Here is a 23,502-nt window from a genome sequence, read left to right on the forward strand (position 1 = left end):
TGTATGGGTCTTAATTTGCTATGGGGTTCGGTCTGGAGTATAAAACAATCTAGGGTGTTTTGATTCTGAATTTTTGTGTTGCTATAGATGCTGAAAATGGCTGCAGAATCGAGGGGCAAAGATTTCTCATCAGGAAACTCTGCCGTCATCAGGAGAAGTTGCCATAGTGGTCTGTGTCAGATGGAGAAGATAACAAAAAAGAAGGACTCCCATCAGAGAAGACCTCACTTGTGAGTCACAGTATTTATACAGAATCTGTCACCCCTCCGGACATGTCTCTTATAGGAAGTCCTTGTATTTTATAAAAAGTCTTTGTGTACTCAGGACTAATAGACAAATGTGTGTTACCATTCCCATTGTCAAGAGGATGTGTGATACACAGTGTCATACAGTCAGCAATGGTTGGAGACTGTCAGTATGTAGGAACACAGCCCTTTGACAAAGGGAATTGTAATACTCATTTGTCAATGCTCACACAGAAAGGTGGTGTTTAATATAGACACGGCATGGCAGGGCAGCGGTGGAGAGAAACTAGAACAAGGAAGGCTCTCTGTAACAGAGGGGTGAAGGCTGCACAGCACAATAGAGGTGTCCAGAGATCAAATCCAGGCAGTCCAGTTCCTGACAGTTTGTCTTTAATATTTAGGCTTGTCTCTATTTTAATGATGTCACAGAAGTCAATCTAAAGTTGTTAAACAGAAACAATGGTGCACATAACCTGCTGAGCATTCATCCTACCTACTCCAGCGTACTGTCGAAGAAAGAAAAAGCAGCGACAGCACACATTAAAAGTTTACGTTTTTAGAAGGATGTTTCTTTTACTCCAGTGATGCAACATTTTGACTATGAAAGCCTTTTTCAAGAACAATGCAGTAAATGTACAGTGCAAGGATGGTACAGGCACACACTCTGTTCTATTGTAATTATGTCACAATAGTGCATGTATTTAGAGCCTGAAAGAGAACCTTTCACCTGTATGTAATGGGCAGGGCTGCACAAAGCTTGGGGCACTTTAAAAAAAATGTCCTACCCTCCTCCGTTATTTAGATATCGGTGCCGTTATATTTGGCGCCCAATATTTAAATAATCCCCTGAACTGTCAAAGGTCGTGTAAAGGCAAGGGTGCATGTTACTATGGCTGTGACACTGTCCAATCAGCTACAATTACAGCAATTACAGCAAGAGCGAGGAGAGAGAGCAAGTGCGCTCACGCACACGCTCTTACTCTTCAGCTGTCGGCAGACAAGGACAAGTATGATCTCTCACGAGAGATCACAGTCTTGTACATGTCTGCCGAACTGGCAAGGGAGCGTGTCACTGCTACGGACAGTGTAAAAGCTGGAGAGAGGAGAGCGCGCATGCGCACGTTCTCGTTCTTGCTGTAACACTGTCCGTAGCTGATTGGACAGTGTCACAGCCATAGTAACATGCCGCCTTGCCATTACACACCCAATTAACAGTTCAGGGGTTTATTTAAATATCGGGCTCTAAATATAACGGCACCAATATCTAAATAACGGAGGAGGGTAGGAAAAAATTTAAAGGGTTTGTACAGCCCTCCCTGTTACATGCTGCACTCAGCTGCACATGTATGGTCAGGTGAAAGGTTCTCTTTAACCACTTGAGGGCGCAGCCTTGTTTGTGCACTCCACGTTCCAAAATCCATAACTTTTGTATTTTTCTGTCGATATAGCCATATAAGGCCTTGTTTACTGCGGGACAAGTTTAATTTTTAATGGCACCATTTTAGGACACATATAATGTATTAAAGAAAATACATAAGGGGCGTAATAAAAAAAAAAACAGCAATTCCACCATTGGTATTTTTGGTATTTTTTTTTATGACTTTAAACGTGCGGTTTAAATGACATGTTAATTTTATTTTGCAGGTTGTTGCTACTATGGAAGTAACACATTTTCTAGAAGTCTTTTTTTTATTTTTTTTACAACTTTTGCACAATAAGAATACTTTTAATGTCAATATTTTTTTGTGTTACTACATTTTGAGAGTCATAGTCTTTTTTTTTTTTACTGTTGATGGAGCTTCATGAGGGTTTTTTAGCAGGATGAGTTTTAGTCTTCATTGGTACCATTTTGGGGGTACATATGAATTTTTGGGTACTTTTTATTCTTTTTTTTAGAAGGTGAGATAACTAGAAAAAAAGCAAATCTGCCATTGTATTCAAGTTGTTTTTTTTTTTTAAAAAAGTGCTCACCATGTGGGACAAATAAGATTTTTAATTTATAAAACAGATACGGCAATAGCAATTATATGTCGTTTTTTAATTTTTTTTAAAAATTTCCATATATTAAAGCATTATCTTTTTTGTTTTTTCTTGGAATTATATTTTTTAGCCCTCGGCTGCCATAGCCTCCTTCTGCTAAGCTCCACCAACATTTTAGAAAAGTGCCGTGAGCAATGAAAACAAAACATTTTTCTTCTTCCCAGCCCAGTGTAATCTCAGCTTCAATTGTGAGAGCACACTGTGTTACTGGGCTGAAAAGACGAGAACTGTATGACACTGATTGGACTGCATCATACAAAAAATATTACACCTCCCAGAGAGAAAAAAAAGAGTTACCTCCCATTTGGCAAGTATAGCCAAATTAGCATATTTAGAAATAAACACAGAACTTTCACATAATAAATGTTTTGAAACACAATTTACACTGTAGTTATCGGCATCATAGCACTTATTAGATTAGTTAGGAGATAGGGCATTAATAAACTAGTGACAGATCTTCATTAAATGATACAATTCTGACTACCTGAAGCCACCACTAGGGGTGGGGTGTAGAAACTGCATATCATTACTGCATATGATTTTAAATTTAAATCTATAATGGAAAAGGAAAATACAGTAATTATCTTCTGTTTGGCAAATTTATATATTTTTTTCAATAAAAACAAAGTAGTTTTTAATTTAAATCCTTGTCTACTTCTTAAAATACATAACACAGTTTTTCAATTAATACTTCAGTTCTAAGTGAATCTATTATTATACCTAGTTTACATAAATGAGTAGTACATATATGACATTTTTGTAATATATCTTATACACATCTTTAGCTGCCTAAGCAGGGATTGTGATGTTGTTCTGTAACAATACGCTTATGCTCTAAGGAACAAGTATCTGCCTAGCAGAGACTGGATAAGCACTAGGCAAATCTAGGCAGATCTCAAGGTAATGTTAAGTACAAAAGCGTGCAGAATCTAAAATAAAATTTTTGTCTGATTGGTTGTTAATTGCATTATGTTTATGCACCTAACCCATATTATATTAAATAAATATGGCAAGTAAACTAAAGAAGGATGTTAAAGGAATTATTTCTCAATTTTCATTTGAGCCTAAAAATATCACATCTGCTTCAACACAAAACAAAAATAATTTTCCTAATGATGAAAAGCACGGGCAATTAAAAAGGAAAATCACAATTTCACAGGTAGTTAACCATTTATGCATCTCCAGGTTGCAAATCAATGGGACAACATTATTCTTCAATCACATTTTACAGCTACTTGCTAAATGCAGTTGACTTTTTTTCTCCAGAGAGTTTCTATATTACAGAAAGGAAGCATTAATTTTAAGGTCAGTGAAGTCACCTTTAGTTTGCATGGAAAGCCTGACCAGCATTTTAATATAAATTTAACAGCTTGTCTGACATTTTTTAATACTGTACTTGCATTAGGCAACCATTTAATTGTTTGTTTGTTTATTTGTTTGTTTGTTTGTTTGTTTGTTTGTTTGTTTGTGTGTTTGTTCGTGTAATATTTGTATGTACTCTACTGTATGTACATGTGTATGTATTTTCTTGGACACAACTTGTTTGGATGCATTGCTGCACCTACACTTTGAAGCTTAAGAACTGTGTCTTGTATTTCTAGTGCATTTTGCTTATACATTTCAACTGCCTCTTATGTATAGCAACTGCCTGTTATGCTATCTGACTGCCAATCATACCAGTGCATCCAACTTCAAAGGATTGCTTACTTTTCCATATCAGTTATATGTCTGTGTATATTTCATGTACTGTAAATGAGCTCTGAGCAGCATTTCTACCAATCTCCCTGCTGATGAGACTGATGGGAAGGGAGTAGGGGAGTCAAAAATCAGGTTGCTATGCTATTATTTATTTATTTTTTAAAGCAGTGCCTAAAAGTAAAGCCATATGCGTAGGGAAAGTTCTGTTGTAAGGAAGCATCCTAAAAATCTTATTTTGGACACTCAAAATATTCCACCTCACAGGATCATTTAATGAGTCATCCAGAACAAACAGGGTCAGGCCACGAGATGGGATTGCCCTTATTGGGCTACCAGGATAGAAATAAAAAAAAAGACTTGTCCCACCTAAACAATATAATCCTCAAAACCGAAAATATAACCAAAACACCTGCACAACAGATGTGGGTTTTTAATTTATATTTCTTTCAGAAGACGTCATAAATGTGATATTTAACATGAATGATATGTCATACAGGTGCAGCTAACAGATACCGTTCTGTAGCGAGAACAGACAGTTATGATAAATGAGGACCATTATCTATTGGGCCCTATTCTTACTATATATAGGCATTTATTTCTGGCAGTAATGAAAGATAGTCATGACCAGGGTGTTTTTATGTAGTTTATATGATCTTTTTAATTATTGTGAATTAAAAGTTAGCTTTTATATACTTTTGTTATAACATATATATGGCAACAATCCAAGGCATTTAATGTCACTTAGTAGACAAAAGGAAGTTGAATGAATAGAAATAGGAGAGAATAGTGCATTGATTGCTAGCACTATAAGTTCATGCTCACAATTTTTTATCTGGTGCTCCAGATCTCAGGACACGATTAAAGCTGAAAACTGCAGTGGAGCTTGGGAGCCATTCACCCTTTTAGGCCACAGACCACTTTAGCACTGCAGTCTACATAAGGGCAGGTCTCCAGCATAAGCAGAATTGATAATGTAATTGCCTGTGCCGGCATGCAGACTGCTCAGGTTACAGTCGGAAGAGGCCTGTAGCCTGCATCACAGGATGTGATGTGGTAACAGGTTAGATGAGTATTTGAGTTTGTATTTTTGGGGACACAGGGTTAGACACACTGCTTGGGGGCACTGTTACTTTCCAAGGCACTCTTTGCTTACCACAATTATTTTGGGGACACTATGTGGGCACTGTTAATGTTGGGGGAACTCTGATTGCACAGATTTTGAGGGACTATTTTTGGTCACTTACTCTTAGCACTCTGCTAGGCACTATAGTGGCACTCTATTAAGTTAACTCCTTCACTTCCCCATTAAGGATGATGTCATTAAATCCTTTACTGCCCCAGACCACCAGGGATGTTGCTATTATTAACCCCTTTACTGCCATAGATCACAGGGATGTTACTGCAGGAGAAATTAAAGCTATGTGGCCATTTTCCTGAGACATAACAGGAAAAATGATTTTTTTAATAGTATGTATTTATTTTACATGCTTTTCTTGCACAGGAGCGTTAAGTTGTCAATGTCTGTCCTTGGATTGCAGGAAATATCTGCATAGCACAATAATTTGTTGGGGCACTAAGTGGCACTAAAACTGTTGGAGGCACTAAAAGTTTATCTGTGTACTATGAATAAAATTTCTACCGAACCTATGTTAAACATTGTATAAGTCGTGTATAGACTAATTTGTCCCTCTCCCACTAACATTAGGATTTAACCAATGTATTAAAGTGCAGCGGACAAGATATAAGTACCAGCGGCTGCTACGTGGCCCGTGGCATGAGGGGGCCCCTGCTGCCCACCGGCACGGGCCCCCCATGCCCGGAGGCTCTGCTAGCAGCTGCTATGACTGATTCAGCAGTAGTGATGCCACATTCAATAGTAACTGTCCTTCGGATGCAGGTACTATTGAACAATATGACAGAGCAGAGAGGTATCTCCATGCTCTGCCATAGGCTACAGGCCACATTAGGTCTGCAGCCTATCAGGCGCAGGGTCAGGATCCCTGATCAGGTCTTCGTGGTGATGTCACTGGATTATGCCAGCCTACGCAACGACCCTGTCGGCGTTGAAGAGCTACTCCGTTCATCGGGGCTCAGGTGAGTATAATTTTATTATATAGTGCTATATATAATGATATATCGCACCATATACAAGGGAGTTGGGGCGCTAGTAGGGCTATATAGCACTTTATGGGGAGGCTGTATAGCCCTGTCCACAGGGGGGGGTCTGTGTAGCACTGTCTACAGGGGGTCTGTATAGCACTGTCTACAGGGGGGCTGTATACCACTTTCTACAGGGGGGGGCTGTATGCCACTGTCTATGGGGGGGGGCTGTATAGCACGGTCTACAGGGGACTGTACAGCACTGTCTACAGGGTGGTCTGTATAGCACTGTCTACAGGGGGGCTGTATAACCATGTCTATAGGGGGGCTGTATAGCACTGTCTACAGGGGGGCTGTATAGCTGTATAGCACTGTCTACATGGGTCTGTATGGCACAATCTACAGAAGGGGGTTGTATGGCACAATCTACAGGTGGGGACTGCATGATACTTTCCACAGGGGGCACTATCTACAAGGGGGGGCTGTGTGTGTCACCCAGGGGAGGGTCCCCAAGTCTGCTATGGGGACCAGTGTTTCTTAGTTACACTCCTGAAAAGTACATATTGTTGGTGTGACTTATCAACAAAGATAAACTCTCCTGGCCATGATAATGGCCACCATCTTTACTGAATTACACTTTTGCCCAGGAGTGTAGCTTTTTGTTCTTTTCAGGACTGGATGGCCTATTTGCATTTTACATAGCTTAAATCCTATGCGAAAAAACCACGACTGTAGCTACAAATATAACAACCAATCTTTATTGTATGACATATAAAATACATAAATAGATAAAATGCAAACACAGAGCCTTCACATAATAGGCAGAGAAAGAAGAAGGCGGTTGGAGATCTGGGTATAAACAACAGTGTTAAGGACTATTGAATGATAGTGTGGGAGTAGTGAAGAAGTCAGTAGTGTGAATATGTTGGGAATACTAAATATATAAAGTCTTGGTATAACAGACAAAAACATATACCAAGTGCTAAACACATATTACCCTCGCCGAAACGGGACCGAGGCCAGAGCACCACCGCTGACCAAACGCACGTTTCACCAAAGCTTCGTCAGGCAGTGGCATCATAATGTTAGCCATTTACGTAAATACCACCTCGATAATATATACAAGCCGCAAACACATGTGTAAAGTCACACCTACTTCTCTATACGTACCAATCCCTGACAAGTGTAAAAACATTCAGTCCCCTGAACGAGATGTCCACAAGAGAGGTGGAGTTGTGTCTAATGTAGGGATCCATAAAATATCCAATGACGCGTCTGGTGAATGACCCAGGGAGGTTACGAGACCGACAAGTACTGTTAGGCTCATGATAACCGGGGTCAGATCATGTTTGGGCGTCATCAGATGGTGATGATGCACACAACACATGGATCAAGGGCGGCGCTTGATAAACCTGGCTTTTGCACCAAGCTCAAGAGCCGGAGTGGTTACCGATGAGTGCTTGCAATGGCTAGTCACTACTTTTTGTTTGGATTTCCTGAGCAGTGACTGGCCCCACAAAAAATCTCATAGAGACTCTACAGTATGCTGTGCCTTAACACCTACAGGAAAAGTTATACTTTGTTACAGGATTAACTCGACTCTCTCAATAGAAATCATTCCCAGACAGTAGTAATAAGCCATGGGAAATTGACAGTCATTAAAGTTCTAGCACTGTCTATTTATGAAAATATTATGAAAATGATTTATTATAGGATAATATCATACAGTCTGTTCTATTGTGTGAGGATACAATATTATATTTTATACATTACTACCCATACACTGCCTTGCTCAGTATTAACAGCAGGGTAATAACATTCATTTTGTGTTTTATTTATTTTTTAATCAATTGCATAAATGTGCTTTCATTAAACAAAAAATAAAAACAGCTAAAGTTCACAAACCAACTCCCACTTTTTGTTAGATGTAGTGTTTCTTCCTAACTATTAGGTTCTTGTTAAACTATTTTTACTCTTTGAGATACAGCTGGTTTGTATTCTGTATACAGAGCAACTGCTTCTAGCGCTGAAACCTGTATTTGTCAGGTCAGCGGTACTGGCGGGTTCAGTGACATCGGCTTCTGCATGTCTCTGACACACAGGATCAAGCTGTTACCGATAACATCTAAGTTCGTAACTTAGATGTGATCAATAACCGCTGAAAAATGTTCCGCAACTCAAACAGATTTCTTCATTTTTTGCGTTCAAGCATTTTTTTCTGATAGGCTTACATTGTAACGTTTTCTGCATCATATTTTTATGCTGCCGAAGGGCAAAATATGCCACGTGTTACTGCAGCATCTGAGGTCACCTGTGTAAAGAAATACCCCTATGTTTACATCGTCCATCAGAGGGAACCCTTATAGTATCAATTTTGACTGAGGAATATATTTTGCTTATCCAGGAAAACATGTAAAAGCTTTCTGTGTAGGCTGCTGTGCATCTTTGCATTAGATCTCCGTTTGCCAGTCGCATGGCACAGTTTTCTTATGAGTGAGTGTTTACATATTTACTACTATATAGAAGGCGGCCCAGAAAATTATATCCTGCTTCTATAACAGTGTATAAAATTCAATTCCTTTTTAGATTACACTTGTAACAAACAAATTTCGCTTTCTGGAATAAATAAAACATAAATTCTACACAAAATCATGGTCACTTGCACTAAAATGATGTTAGACTATAAATTTATTTTTATTAGTGTGAAGCGTCTGAGAAATACTAGGATCATCTACATCAATAAAGAGCAAAATATATTTGATGGTGTCTCAGCCACATCTTCTGCTGTTTTTTCTTCTGTATATCTTGCTTTCCTGTGTTCAGTAGCTCTGTACATAATTTCCAAATATAAAACCTTCACTTTATATGCAAAGTATGGAGAACTATGGAAGGGAGAGATAAAACAATGGAGTATTTAATTTATTTAAAGGTCACAGCTTTTTATTTGAAAGCAAGTCTAGCCATTGGGTTATTAAAATATTTATTAACATTCAATGACTGAGTGAGTTTGGTTAGAATAGCAGAAAGTTAACAGTGGTATATATTCTATGTGACCATGTGAAACGCAGCACTAAGCAATTTCAGTACAATGGAAGGGAGCACCACGTAGGACATCGGCTACCTTAATGAACTGACAGTAGTCTTCATTAAATATGTGATCGTTTAGCTGGAAGATTTAAAGCAAAATTCTAATCAAAGTCACCAAAACAATGTATTAGATCTCAAGGATATGTTTTGAGAAATGACAATCCACAGATAAGACCATTTTCACATAGGGGTAATTTTAATGTCTGTATTATGACTGTAGTGTCTGAACCGCTGTGTTTTTAGAGAGAGTCTGTCACCAGAATGTTCAAATTAAACTATTAACAGGGTATTGTAGAGGAGTCTAACCTGTTTCTAGCGTTTATTTTCAATTTCTGCTTACTGACTCCTTTGTAGAGAAATCTGTTTTATTAACTCTATCCTAAAAGCTCCTACGTCGCTACCCAGTTCAATCCCTCTCCCTCCCTTCTTACATTGATTGACAGGAGCCAGGCAGCGTAATCAGCGTGTTCATGCCTGGCCCCGTACTGTCGGTAACGTGCGTGCCTCCCTGCTCTTTACTCGGCGCACGTTCTGTACGATGTTTCTGCTCTCCTTTCTAATCAGCACTACTGTGCATGCGCCAAGTAAAGAGCAGGGACGCGCACATTACAGACAGTACGGGGCCAGGCATGAACGCGCTGATTACGCTGCCTGGACCCTGTCAATCAATGTAAGAAGGGAGGGAGAGGGGTTAAACTGGGTAGTGACGTAACAGCATTTAGAGGCAATGGTGACGGCAACTGATTTCTCTACAAAGGAGGAAATTTAAAATAAACGCTGGAAACAGGTTAGTCTCCTCTACAATACCCTGTTAATAGTTTAATATGGACATTCTGGTGACAGACTCCCTTTAAAGAAACTAATTTAGATTCACAAAGATCCCTATGGGGATCTGAGTTTGATGCAGTAGAACTGCGAGAGGTTGTCTATTGGTTATAATATGAACATTAAAAGGATTATCAGGATCGATATCTGGCTAAGGAATAACAGGATCGGCATCTTCTCCCAGACATGAAATATCTGGCTATATTTTGCTCGGATTACTGACCTAGAAATGCCAACTTCCATTTACTTGATTAATACCTTCTCTCGAAGTGGAAAAACATAACACAATTGTGGGATTATGTCAGAAACCAGATATTAAGGTTCTTAATCAAAAACTCTGTCCGTAATGTGATCAAATGATTACATTTACAGATTTTAGTAGTAACATTGTTAAAGGTCAATAATGAATATATATATGTCAGTTATATAAAATAATAATTAACCTTACCTTGTGCAATTTAAATAAGTCTCAGGTATTCACAACATTCACCAGACTAACACGTTAGTATTAATGCAACTTTTCCTTTGTGGGAATCAATGACCTGTTGCCATAGCTTCACATTAACATCTCTAAATATTAATATGGCTTTGCTTTGGCTTTGACCTGTAAAAACATATAATTATTTGAGAGAGAAGTCTTACCTATACAGTTTACATGTTCTTAGGGATCAGCTGCATTCTTTTCTCCTGCTATAGGTGAGAAATCTGACTCAGGCTTCTTCCATTTGGATAACACTAGTCCATATTCTGTCCCATAGCAGTAGGAAGAAGGAAAACTTTCCCAAATTATTACTATTTTTTTATTTTCAAAGATACAAAAACACATTATACAATATGTTTCAGACAATGTCTTCAATAAGCACATAAAAATAGAAAAGATACATAATATCTAATATATGTGCAAAATCACTAATACCAAACTGATTTTCAGACATTATCTGTGGAGGAAACAATAACATATAAAATTCTAGTTATATATCCTTTAACCCCCAAACCCACCCCCAAAATGAGGGTGACGAGACGTAAAATAGAGAGAGAGGAAAGAGGAGAAAAAAAAAGGAGAATGTTAACATTTTAGTTTTCCCAACATTCATAGAGAGACATTATTTTCCTACCAAGATTCTTCCTTAAGCCACATGTTTCAAAAGAGCTCATCTCATCAGCTAATTTCTTCCATATTTCCACTTTGAGAATTTTTGGCCAACCAATCTTTGGCAATGCAGAATTTTGCGATATACAGTATAATAAAAAGTTGATAAACATAGTGGTCTGCCAAGTACCCAGGGAAGATTCCCACAGTCCCAACACGCAATTGTTAACTGACAATTGCACAGGAAGATCGTAAATCGAATCATTATATTCTATAACTTGTTGCAAAAAACAGAACAGTTTTGGACAGCGCTACAAAAGGTGAACTAGACCTGCATCTTGTTCTCCACATTTAGGACAGGTTGAGGGGTCATGCTTACCAATTTTATACAGAAAGTTAGGCGTGTAATATATCCTGTATTATATTTTACATAATTATATGAAGAGCTTAGCCTAGAACTATCTAAAGTAGTCCAAATTTCATTGCATTGTGTTTTAGAGATAGTGCCTAAATACCTAGACCATTTTAATCTTTTATCCTCATGCAAGTTACTGTTTAAGGTGACAAATTTTCCCTAAACACCCCTTTCTAGTTTTTGTGTTTTTCAAAAAATAAGAAAATTTCCAATTATCCACATTGAGTAACTCCAACGCCTCTGCACGTAATGTATGATGAAGTTGAAGATATTTTAATTTATCCATATTATCATTCAATGCTTAAAAGTCCTTTAAGTGGTTAAAACAAATGATTTTACCGTTATGCAATAATTGTGATAATTTAGTGATGTATTTTTTTAACCCAAAAGGCAGGTGTTGACAGTTTCCTGACTTCTTTAAGATACTTATTTTGCCATAGTGGAGAAAATGTTGTGAATTTCATCTTATACTTCTTCTTAAGTGTTACCCAAACTTTGTGCAACATTCTACCACTTGAGAACTCACAATCCTGCAGTGATTAAGAGTCAAGCAGTTCATAAATATCGGCATATCTCCCCTTTGACCATACATCAATCAAATATACATTAAAAGTGATACTTTTCCAGTCAACCAAATATTGGATTTGTGAAGAGAAAATATAAACAAAAATGAGGTGATTCCATTCCTCCCTGTTCCCGAGGTAGCTGTAAAGTTGAGCACTTAATTGGGTCTTTTACCATCCCAAAATAAATCTGATATCATGGAATCAAGTAACCCAAACCATGCTTTTGGGATCATTACAGGACAGTTAATAAGACTATTGTCATGGTCACAGGGTATGTGGACACACTAGGCCGCTCCGCCGTAGTGGAGAGGCAGCTGACCAGGTCACAGTCTATATGAAATTCAATAGTAGATAGTAACGCTTGGGTACCTGAACTAGTCCAGACGGTGGCTGTGGCTTCAGCTTGGATGGAGGTCGGTGCAGCAGGTAGTGCCAGATGTGGCGGGCAGTATCCGATGTGGCAGAAGACACTGGATGTGGCAGAAGACACTGGACGTGGCAAACGACACTGGACGTGGCAGAAAACACTGGATGTGGTAGAAGACACTGGACGTGGCGAACAACACTGGACGTGGCAAACGACAGCAGGTGCAGTAGACACGACTCCAACACTGGTAGGCACATGAACAAGAACAGTACGGGATACAGGAACAGGTAACAGGGCACGGGTAACAACTGGAACGGGAAACACTAAGGGACCATTTGCAAGACTGACTGGGATAAACTAACAACGCTCAGGCAAGGATCAGAAGGCCTGGGGCCTTCTTATAGACATGGAAATCATGGCAGTTGATGATGATGATGATTTCCTTTGTGTGCGCGCTGGCCCTTTAAGGCACCCTATGGGACACAGCAGAACGGAAGGAGATGGGAACCAGCGCTTACGGATCCATGGCTGCGGGCGTCAGGAGGTGAGTAAACCTGACGGCCTGTGGCCATGGACGCTACAGTATCCCCCCTCTTACGCCCCCTCTTCTTGGGGCCAGAGCGAGAGAGGAACTTTTTAATAAGAGCATGAGCACTGAAGTTCTCTTCTGGCTCCCAGGACCTCTGCTCAGGACCAAACCCTCTCCAGTCCACCAAAAAGAAAGTCCTTCCTCCTACCCTTTTGCAGTCCAGGATCTCCCTTACCTCGAATACATCAGAAGGACCACTTGGAGCAACTGTGGAACTAGAAGTCTTGCTGTAGCGGTTCAGGAGCACTGGTTTCAGGAGGGACACATGGAAGGAGTTGGGGATACTGAAGGTAGGAGGCAGCCGCAGCTTATAGGAGACAGGGTTTATCTGTTGCAGAAGGTACCAAAGAACCTGGGAGCAAACTTGTATGAGGGTACCTTCAAGTGAACGTTTGAGAGGACAGCCAGACTTTAGTACCTGGAAGATACTGAGGCGGCTCTCTTCTCTTTGTATCTGCCTTTCGCTTCATGCAATCGACTGCCAGCAAAATAGAGGACCGGGTCTGTTGCCAGATTTGTAGAAAGTCCCCATATGCAGAGTCAGCAGCGGGTACCTGAGATGAAGTCGACACAGGAAGAGGGACTCTAGGATGTTGACTGTATGCAATGTGAAATGGAGTGGAAGTGGTGGACTCACTCGTGTGGTTGTTGCATGAGAACTCGGTCGATGGAAGAAGCTGTACCCAGTTGTTGTGCTGTGAAGAGATGAAGTGGCGGAGATAATTCTCCATGATCTGGTTGATCCTCTCAACTTGCCCATTGGACTGGGGGTGATAAGCTGAGGAAAAGTCCAAACTCACATCCAGGAGTTTACAGAGGGCTCTCCAGAACTTTGAGCTAAGCTGAACCCCCCGGTCGGACACAATGTGAAGAGGCAAGCCATGCAAGCGAAAGATGTGTTGAATCAAGAGACTTGCCCGTCGGGGAGCAGACGGTAGGCCGGTCAGCGGGATAAAATGTGCCATCTAGGAGAACCGGTCCACCACCGCCCAGACAGTGTTACATCCTGCTGAGGGGGAAAGGTCTGTGCCAAAGTCCATTGCAATGTGCTGCCAAGGGGCATTGGGTACAGGCAGAGGTTGAAGCAAGCCGGCCGGCTTGGAGTGAGTAACTTTGTTAGAAGCACATATCGTGCAAGAAGAGACAAAGTCCAGAACATCTTTAGGTAGCGTGGGCCACCAGAAGTGACGAGCAATCAGGTCTCGGGTCTTATGGACACCAGCGTACCCAGCTAGTTTAGTACTGTGTCCCCAGCGGAGAATTCTTCTCCTGTCTGCCAACCGAACAAAAGTCCTCCCCGGAGGGATGTCTCTAATCTGCAGAGGATTAGCATTGACAATGCAGGATGGGTCTATGATAGTCTGAAGGGACTCCACCGTGTCTTCCGTCTCAAACGATCTGGACAGGGCATCGGCCCTCACATTCTTGTCAGCGGGACGGTAGTGGAGCAGAAACTGGAAACGGGTGAAAAATAGCGACCACTTGGCTTGACAAGGATTCAGTCTTTGAGCAGACTGAAGGTAGGTAAGGTTCTTGTGGTCGGTGTAGCTCAAGATGGGGTGAGCTGCGCCCTCTAGAAGATGTCTCCACTCCTCCAGAGCCAATTTGATGGCCAGTAGCTCCCGATCTCCAATAGAGCAATTGCGCTCAGCAGAAGAAAAAATTCTTGAGTAGTAGCCACATACTACTGCCTTTCCTTTGGAGCTCCTCTGGAACAGAAGTGCACCTGCACCAACAGAGGAAGCGTTCACCTCCAAGGAGAACTGTCGAGATACGTCAGGGTGATGGAGGATCGAAGCTGAAGTGAAGGCTTTCTTGAGGCTAATGAATGCGAACTCGGCCTCTGGAGTCCATACCTTGGCGTTCACACCCTTCTTGGTAAGGGTAGAGATGGGAGCCGTCAGAGATGAAAAGTTCAGAATAAACTGCCGGTAGAAATTGGCGAATCCCAGGAACCGTTGTATGGCCCCTAGGCCCTGAGGATGTGGCCACTCCAGGACAGACTTTAGTTTCTCAGGGTCCATCTTAAGACCTTGATCCGAGATGACGTAGCCCAGGAAGGGCAAAGACTTCTTTTCAAATACACACAACTTGGCATATAAGCGATTCTCTCTTAGTCACAGAAGAACTTGACGGACATACCTCTGATGGGTCATCAGATCTGGGGAGAAAATCAAAATATCATCGAGATAAACTACAACACACATATAGAGGAGATCTCGGAAAATATCATTGACGAATTCCTGAAATACTATGGGAGCGTTACACAATCCGAAGGGCATCACTAGGTATTCGTAGTGCCCATCTTGGGTGTTAAATGTCGTCTTCCATTCGTCACCCTGGCGAATCCGCATTAGGTTATAAGCACCCCACAGATCTATCTTGGAAAAATTTTGGGCTCCTCGTATGCTATCTAACAGCTCAGATATAAGTGGCAACGGGTATTTGTTCTTGACCGTGATCTGGTTGAGACCACGGTAGTCAATGTAGGGTCGAAGAGATCCATCTCTCTTCTTAACGAAGAAAAAGACGGCTGGGGAGGAAGATTTTCGAATAAAACCCCTCTCCAAATTCTCCTTGATATAGGCTGACATAGATAAAGTCTCTGGCAAGGAGAGAGGATATACTCGTCCACAGGGAAGAGAAGCATTAGGAACCAGTTCAATGGGACAGTCATAATTCCAATGTAGAGGCAACATCTCAGCCTCTCATTTGCAGAAGACATCCGCAAAACTGGCATACTGGGATGGTAGACCGGAGAGTGATTGAGGCAGAGGGGGCATAACAGGATGGACTTGTGACAGGCAATGGCTATGGTATCTGGAACCCCATTGAAGAACTTCTCCGGAACTCCCGTCAAGAACCGGGGCGTGTAGGCGGAGCCATGGCAGACCCAACAGGATAGGATTGATAGCCTTAGGTAGTACCAGGAAGGTGATCTGTGAGTGAAGAGCTCCGACCCGTAGTGTCAACAGCTCCGGGATGAGCATAATCGGAACTGGCAATGGTAGACCATTCACAGAGGCAACAGCCAGGCGTCTCTCCAGACGTACTGTGGGTAGACGTAAACGACCCACTAGATTCCTGCTGGATGAAATTAGCAGCCGCTCCAGAGTCAAAATAGGCAGCGGAAGGATGTGACATCTCTCCGGAGACGATGGCCACAGGAATCGATAATTTTGGAGAGGTTTTAACGTTTGGAGACGTTCCACCTAGAGTTGCCTCTCCAACCAACCCTAGGTACTGGAGTTTCCAGGTTTATGTGGGCATTGGTGCACAAAATGACCTTTAAGGCCACAATACATACATGGTCCAGAGGAGCGTCTGCGCTGCTTCTCCTGTTCAGATAACCGGACTCTGTCTACCTACATGGGTTCTTCAGGTGGCACACTAGGGGAAGGCAATAGTGGTCTCTGGACTGAGGGTGCTGGTCTGTGGACCCGGCTCTCCTGTCGAACCTCTTGAGTGCGCTCCTGGATTCTCATATCAACCCAGGTGGCTAACAGGATGAGGGCATCCAAGGTAGAAGGAAGGTCGTGGGCTGCCAGTTCGTCCTTGACGTGAGAGGACAGACCCTGCCAGAAGGTCACCACCAGTGCCTCATTGTTCCATGCCAGCTCGGCTGCTAGGGTACGGAAGGAGATAGCATACTCCCCTACTGTGGAGCTCTCTTGCTTGAGCTGCGGCAGAGGATGTCTGACCCGGTTCCTCAAACACGGCACGAAAAGACTGCAGGAACAAGGCTAGGTCCAAGGATATGGGTCCTTGTTGCTCCAAGATTGGGTTCGCCTATGCGAGGGCCTTGCCAGCGAGGAGGAAGATAATAAATGCCACTTTGGCCTCCTCGTAGGGGAAGAGATGAGCCCGTAGCCTAAAATGAACCGTGCATTGGTTAATAAATCCTCTACATGCTCTGGGATCACTGTCGTAGCAAGGAGGAAGAGGCAGAGGAACTGTGGATCCGGAACAAACAGGAGGAGCAACGGGCAGTGGCACAGCAACAGCTTCAGGAGGGAGAACCGGGGGTGGAACAGTGAGCGTACTGTCACGGTCACAGGGTATGTGGACCCACTAGACTGCTCCGCCGTAGCGGAGAGGCAGCTGACCAGGGCACAGTCTATATGAAAGTCAATAGTAGATAGTAACGCTTGGGTACCTGAACCAGTCCAGACGGTGGCTGTGGCTTCAGCACGGATGGAGGCCGGTGCAGCAGGTAGCGCCAAATGTGGCGGGCGGGATCTGATGTGGCAGAAGACACTGGACGTGGCAGAAGACACTGGACGTGGCGAAAAACACTGGACGTGGCAAACAACAGCAGGTGCAGTAGACACAAATCCAACACTGGTAGGCACAGGAACAAGAACAGCCTGGGATACAGGAACAGGTAACAGGGCACGGGTAACAACTGGAACGGGAAACACTTTAAGGCCGGGCCGGGCACGAGCGTGCGTGCGCACCCTACGGGACACAGCTGAACGGAAGGAGATGGGAACCAGCGCTCACAGATCCATGGCTGCGGGGGTCGGGAGGTGAGTAAACCTGACGGCCATGTCCGCTACAACTATAAAGGATTTTAGGCAAAATAATCATTTTAATTAACACAATCTGATCCAACAGGGAAAAATTGAATCTCCTCCAGTTTCTCAACCTAGCCCTTACCCGTAACAGTGGAGGGGAGAGGTTAAGTTCCAAAAATTCTTCAACCCTACCAGAATTAACAATACCCAGATATTTAAAATAATTGAAGTGGGTAATACTTCCAGCACCACTGCCAACCTCATTGATTGTGTTATCTAATGAGAGCAGATAAGACTTGCCCCAATTTATTGTCAAACCAGAGAGCCCACCAAATTTGTTTATTATGTCCATGATAACTGGGTAATAAGTAGATACATTATCCAGAAAAAGCATAACATCGTCTGCATACAAAGATATTTTATTCTTGCTACCACCCAGACCAAATCCAGTTATTCTATCATCACATCTGACTGCAATAGCCAGAGGCTCGATAAAAACGAAAGGCTATTGTCTCCAACAAAAAGGAATGACCAGTTTGTGCAGTCAAAAGCCTTTGTAGAATTTAAGGCCACAAGGGCTTTTCCAATCTTATCCATTAGGCCAATCGGTATGGAGTAAAGACGTTGTTTAGGTTATACATAGTCGAACGCTGCGGCATAAATCCCATTTGTTCTACATCCACTATTTGTCTTATAAATCTGTCAAGTCTTATAGCAAGAATTTTTGCCAGAATTTTACAATCAGCATTTAATAAAGAGATAGGCATACGCCACTTTAGCTCCAAGCAGCTGGATGACTGGGTGCAGCTGCTTCCGTGGCCTGAGTTCTCATATAATAATCATACCAGCGAGTCCACAAGGAATACACCGTTCTTCATTGTCTACGGCCAACACCCACGAATTCCGCTCCCGCGCAACGGACTTTGAAGAACATCAGGCCATGAGTACCCTGGACTATAAGAGGGGTCCAGCCCCCTGCTTTGATGCCTGAGCGTTGTTGTTGTTTACCTAGTTTGTCTATGCAATGGTCTCCTAGTGTGTTCCTGTTCCCTGCATTCCATATTATCCTGGTCGAGTCCTGTGCTGAGCTAAAGTCGTGCCAGGCTGTATACCACACCTGACCTGCTTCAATTTACCTGACGTCTACCTGCTGCCTAGTACCAGCCGAGCCCGCCTTGCTACTGTTCGAGCTGCCACAGGTACATATACAAACTATAGATATTGACCTGCGCCCTGTTGGCCAGCTGCCATACCGCCAAGGCGGTACGGCCCAGTGGGTCCACAGACCCTTTGTGACAAACATCCTATATATAAGGAGGGGAGGTCGCAGATTCAATAGACACGCTTAAAAACCAGAAGTGGGAAGAATTGGAAACCACAAGGAGGCGTAAGGAAAATGAATCAGATTCCCAACAACTAATGGTAAATATCTCCACACATGTATTGACCACCACTGAAATGTCTGTACTTAATAAAGGTTTATCGTTTTGTCCAACCCCTCAGGTTGACTGGTTGCATCTGGATATTAACCTACACAATTTTTTTAGGAGTATCAGGCTGAAAACATGGTTTTCACATAGAGATCAGCCTCAGATCATATCAGATGATGCAACCAGGATTGAATTAACCCTAAAAGAATGGGGTCTGTTCAATAGAAGCAATTTTCAGCCTCCAAGTAGTTCTAATGTGGTTGAGACATTTGTTTCCAGTGTTAAAAAAGACATAGAAGAAATGAAAGGGGAATGGCCAAACAATTCCCATGCTTTGAAATCTAAAAACATGTCTTTTGCAGAGAATTGTGCCCTTAAAGGACTGATCCATAACGACGACATTGTGATCAAACCCGCCAATAAAGGGGGTGCTGTCGTTGCTATGGATCGCACTTTTTATATTGGAGAGATCAGACGTCAGTTAAATGATGATTCAGTATATGAGTGTGTCGAGATAGATCCTAAAACACAAACGGTTGAAAATTATAATTGATAACGCCTATGCTATCGATCTGATAGATAGGGAGTTACATACATATCTATTACCGACCCATCCTGTGAACCCCTCACTTTATATTCTGCCTAAAATTCATAAGAATTTGGAATCACCCCCTGGTAGACCCATTGTCTCAGGGAGAGACTCCCTTCTTAGTTCAACAGCTATCTTTCTAGATAAATTCTTGAGAAAATTTGTGACTGATTCAAAATCTTATATTAGAGACACATCTGATTTTTTGATGAAAATCAGTGAGGTTACAGTTCCCTCAAATGCAATACTTATGTCTTTTGATGTAACAAGCTTGTACACGTCTATTAATCATGATAGAGGTCTGGCCAGTGTGAAAAAAGCTCTTGACACAACAATTTATTCTGATAATTGTAGGGACTTTGTCCTAACTCTTTTGGATATTGTTTTGACGAATAATCATTTTGTGTTTGATGACAAATTCTATATACAGTTGAGAGGAACGGCTATGGGTGCCAATATGGCACCCACATACGCCAATATCGTTATGGCAGATTTGGAGGAAACGTTTGTCTATGTATCCCACCACTTCTGTAAAGTTTTGAGGTGTTGGAGATACATAGATGACGTTTTTGCCATTTGGACAGGGGATCTTCCATCTTTGGAAGATTTCTTTTCTTTCCATGATGATATGGACCAAAATATTAAATTCACTATGGTCCATTCTGCTGAAGCCATTCAGTTCTTGGATACCACTGTATATATAACAGGGGACAAGCTATACACTGATTTACATGTTAAATCTACAGATTGCAACAATCTTTTGCTGTATGACAGCTTTCACCCAAGGAAAATGGTTGACTCATTACCTTTGAGTCAGCTACTTCGGGTAAAAAGAATTGTCGCAGACCCAGAGCATCTTGATCTTAGACTAAGGGATATGTCAAACAAGTTGATTACGAGAGGATATCCAAAGAAAATAATAAGGAGACATATGGATAGAACTATAGCAATGAATAGGGTTACACTGTTGGTACCCAAAGATAGAGCCGGAAAAAGTAATAGGATTGCCATGGTGAGCTCCTTTAATCAATACAGTGCTAATGTGAGAAAGATTATACAGAAACACTGGACTGTGTTAGGTAATTTTTATAAAAAATATACCAGAATTCTCTTTACCTCCCTTATTTTCTTACAAAAGACCAAATAACTTGAGAGACAGAATAGTGAAGTCGGAGATACGGTCCTCTGGGATTGAGGCTCTAGGGACATATACTAGGAAGACGGGTAGTTACCCATGTTTATCATGTGACAAATGCCCACTTATGATCAAGGGCAACAAGTTTATACATCCTATTACCCTACATCAATATGACATCAGATTTCTACTAACTTGTAGACATGAGTAAGTCATCTATGCTCTTGTATGCCCATGTCACTTAATTTATGTTGGTGAGACGACTACAGAATGCCGCCTTAGACTTAATAACCATAAGTCTAGTATACGCACAGGCAAAAGTGAGTTACCCGTTGCTAGACATTTTATGGAGGCAGGTCATTCAGTTGATAGTCTTAGGTTCATGATCATAGACCACATCCCACCATTAAAACGTGGGGGCAATAGAGAACTCTTGCTAAAACAAAGGGAAGTGAAATGCATTCATCAGCTCAACACTTTGGCTCCACATGGTTTAAATGTGGAGTATCCATTGAATGTGCTCAGGAAGTAATATATTTAACCATTATAGGTTGGGATTGCACATAGCTTTCAGTATTTCATCAAGGATCATTTGCTCAATCCCCTTGGTTCATGTTGAACTGTCGGATTTTCGTTATAGGCAGGATGTGTTATATATTTATGTGACATACTGTATGTTCAATTTTCATTACAATATTGCTTCACATGTTTTTCACATGTTTGTGATATTTATTACAATATTTGTATATTATATGATTGTATTGCACTTTGCACTTTAAAATTTAATCATGTCTGATTATCATATTGCCAATTTGTATTTTTTGCACACTATTTAAATGCTTGTAGCACACACATTCACAGCTTGAAAATGCCTTCAATGGGAAGGTGAAACGTTGCCTCTATGTTGGGTGAATAAAAATTTGGGATTTTTATAATATTGGAGTGCTGCCTCTTTTATGTCAAGTCTCCCCTGAGGATAGCACCCTCACTGCATGCTACGGTGCAGCTCCTATACTTTGCTTTTTCCTATATATAATTCACACTAACACCACACACTATATATTTAAACCACACACACTATATACACACACACTACAGACACACACTTACACTATATAGACTTATATTATACACACTATAAACTCTTTACACACAGCACACACTACATAGACTTACACTATATACACACACACACACTATACAAACTTTCATTATACCCACACTATACAATATATACACTATACACACATATTATATGCAATATACACACACTTACACTATATAGACTTAAATTTAACACACTATAAACTCTATACACACACACACCACACTCTATATAGACTTACACTATAAACTCTATACACACAGCACACAATATATGGACTTACACTAGAAACACTATACACACAGCACACACTATATAGACTTACATTATACACACTATAAACACACTATATAGACTTACATTATACACTCAGCACACACTATATAGACTTACACTATAAACTTTATACACACAGTACACACTATATAGACTTACACTATAAACACTATACACACAGCACACACTATATAGACTTACAGTATACAGGCTATATAAACTTACATTATACACACTATAAACATACTATATAGACTTACAGTATACAGGCTATATAGACTTACATTATACCCACTATAAACACACTATATATACTTACATTATACACACAGCACACACTATATAGACTTACACTAGAAACACTATACATGTTTGTGATATTTATTACAATATTTGTATATTATATGATTGTATTGCACTTTGCACTTTAAAATTTAATCATGTCTGATTATCATATTGCCAATTTGTATTTTTTGCACACTATTTAAATGCTTGTAGCACACACATTCACAGCTTGAAAATGCCTTCAATGGGAAGGTGAAACGTTGCCTCTATGTTGGGTGAATAAAAATTTGGGATTTTTATAATATTGGAGTGCTGCCTCTTTTATGTCAAGTCTCCCCTGAGGATAGCACCCTCACTGCATGCTACGGTGCAGCTCCTATACTTTGCTTTTTCCTATATATAATTCACACTAACACCACACACTATATATTTAAACCACACACACTATATACACACACACTACAGACACACACTTACACTATATAGACTTATATTATACACACTATAAACTCTTTACACACAGCACACACTACATAGACTTACACTATATACACACACACACACTATACAAACTTTCATTATACCCACACTATACAATATATACACTATACACACATATTATATGCAATATACACACACTTACACTATATAGACTTAAATTTAACACACTATAAACTCTATACACACACACACCACACTCTATATAGACTTACACTATAAACTCTATACACACAGCACACAATATATGGACTTACACTAGAAACACTATACACACAGCACACACTATATAGACTTACATTATACACACTATAAACACACTATATAGACTTACATTATACACTCAGCACACACTATATAGACTTACACTATAAACTTTATACACACAGTACACACTATATAGACTTACACTATAAACACTATACACACAGCACACACTATATAGACTTACAGTATACAGGCTATATAAACTTACATTATACACACTATAAACATACTATATAGACTTACAGTATACAGGCTATATAGACTTACATTATACCCACTATAAACACACTATATATACTTACATTATACACACAGCACACACTATATAGACTTACACTAGAAACACTATACACACAGCACACACTATATAGACTTACA

The sequence above is a fragment of the Rhinoderma darwinii genome, chromosome 8, assembly GCF_050947455.1.
Source record: "Rhinoderma darwinii isolate aRhiDar2 chromosome 8, aRhiDar2.hap1, whole genome shotgun sequence".
In the NCBI taxonomy this organism is placed as follows: Eukaryota; Metazoa; Chordata; class Amphibia; order Anura; family Rhinodermatidae; genus Rhinoderma; species Rhinoderma darwinii.